This window comes from Argentina silus (genome assembly GCF_951799395.1).
Source record: "Argentina silus genome assembly, chromosome: Y".
Lineage (NCBI taxonomy): Eukaryota > Metazoa > Chordata > Actinopteri > Argentiniformes > Argentinidae > Argentina > Argentina silus.
In genome coordinates, this window is record NC_139654.1 from 5,367,170 (window position 1) to 5,369,669 (window position 2,500).

Sequence of the window (2,500 nt, forward strand, 5' to 3'; positions counted from 1 at the left end):
CTATCTCTCCATCTCTCTCTCTCTCCATCTCTCACTCTCCTTCTGTCTCTCTCTCTCCTGAGCCTGAGGGGAGGAGCTACAGGTGGTAGTGGGCCTGAGGGGAGGAGTTACAGGTGGTAGTGGGCCTGAGGAGAGGACTAACAGGTGGGAGTGGGCCTGAGGGAGGGGAGCAATAATGATGGATGCATAACCAGCTCAGCCCAGCCCAGCCCAGCCCAGCCCAGCCCAGCCCAGCCCAGCCCAGCCCAGCCCAGCCCAGCCCAGTACAGCCCTTTACACCTCAGTACATCCCAGCCTAGTACAGCCCAGCCCAGTACAGCCCAGTACAGCCCAGCCCAGTACAGCCCAGTACAGCCCAGTACAGCCCAGCTTAGCCTAGTATAACCCAGCCCAGTACAGCCCAATCAGATCTGGAGTTAGACCCGGTCTGATCTGGTCTGACCTGGTGTTAGAACCGGTCTGATCTGGTCTAGGTCTGGAGTTAGAACCGGTCTGATCTGGTCTAGGTCTGGTGTTAGAACCAGTTTTACCTGGTGTTAGACCCGGTCTGACCTGGTCTGATCTAGTGTTAGAACCGGTCTGATCTAGTGTGCACCTGCTGTGAGAACCTGTCTGATCTGGTCCACCGTCTGGTCTGGACTGTGTGTGTCTATATGTGCATGGCTGTGTGTGTGTGTGTGTGTGTCTGGTTGTACATTATCTTAAGACATTCTGCAAGTACGTTGGGGGGTGAGTCTGTGTGCAGGCTATGGGAGTATGTGTTTACACCGTGAGTGGTGGTGTTTCTAAGAAAGAGAGACATACCTATCAACAGAAATACGAGGCTGAAGCCACATTTCTTTCCATACCTGAATAAAGCATTCATCCAATAAGACCAGTTAAGGTTGATAATGTTTGTAGAGAACACACACATATATGACACAAGACTGCCAGGCGTGTGTGTCCTTTAAATGGTTGGCAGAAATGTGACAACAAAGCACCCTAAAGTCATTTTATAATTCTGGAACTTTCCCTTCCATCTGTAGAAAGATCTGTATATTGACCAGTGAAAATTAAATTATATCATCACATACAATTTTAAAGGAATCTATGTTACCTCATTTAAATCAACGAAAACAAAACCCTTACCTGCTTTTTCTGTCTTCAGTTTCTCCACCTGACTCTCAGTGTCTGTCACTCTGAGCTCATCCACCTGGATCTCACTGGCACAGTCTGGCCTTCAAAGCTGAAACAACATCAAATGAAATGTCTGTTAGTCTGAGCACTGAGAGAACATGATTGAATTAGTTGAGGTGGGGGAGAGCAGAGCTACAACACATCACTGGATGTGAAACGGCCGGTCCCATAGGAAAGAGGGAAACGCTGCCCTGTTACATGATGGTCTCTCTTTGTTACCTGCATCATCACTCTTCATGGCTGTCATTCTGAAAGAGGGAAACGCTGCCCTGTTACATGGATGGTCTCTCTTTGTTACCTGCATCATCACTCTTCATGGCTGTCATTCTGAAAGAGGGAAACGCTGCCCTGTTACATGATGGTCTCTCTTTGTTACCTGCATCATCACTCTTCATGGCTGTCATTCTGAAAGAGGGAAACGCTGCCCTGTTACATGGATGGTCTCTCTCTGTTACCTGCATCATCACTCTTCATGGCTGTCATTCTGAAAGAGGGAAACGCTGCCCTGTTACATGGATGGTCTCTCTTTGTTACCTGCATCATCACTCTTCATGGCTGTCATTCTGAAAGAGGGAAACGCTGCCCTGTTACATGGATGGTCTCTCTTTGTTACCTGCATCATCACTCTTCATGGCTGTCATTCTGAAAGAGGGAAACGCTGCCCTGTTACATGATGGTCTCTCTTTGTTACCTGCATCATCACTCTTCATGGCTGTCATTCTGAAAGAGGGAAACGCTGCCCTGTTACATGGATGGTCTCTCTTTGTTACCTGCATCATCACTCTTCATGGCTGTCATTCTGAAAGAGGGAAACGCTGCCCTGTTACATGGATGGTCTCTCTTTGTTACCTGCATCATCACTCTTCATGGCTGTCATTCTGAAAGAGGGAAACGCTGCCCTGTTACATGATGGTCTCTCTTTGTTACCTGCATCATCACTCTTCATGGCTGTCATTCTGAAAGAGGGAAACGCTGCCCTGTTACATGGATGGTCTCTCTTTGTTACCTGCATCATCACTCTTCATGGCTGTCATTCTGAAAGAGGGAAACGCTGCCCTGTTACATGATGGTCTCTCTCTGTTACCTGCATCATCACTCTTCATGGCTGTCATTCTGAAAGAGGGAAACGCTGCCCTGTTACATGGATGGTCTCTCTTTGTTACCTGCATCATCACTCTTCATGGCTGTCATTCTGAAAGAGGGAAACGCTGCCCTGTTACATGGATGGTCTCTCTTTGTTACCTGCATCATCACTCTTCATGGCTGTCATTCTGAAAGAGGGAAACGCTGCCCTGTTACATGGATGGTCTCTCTTTGTTACCTG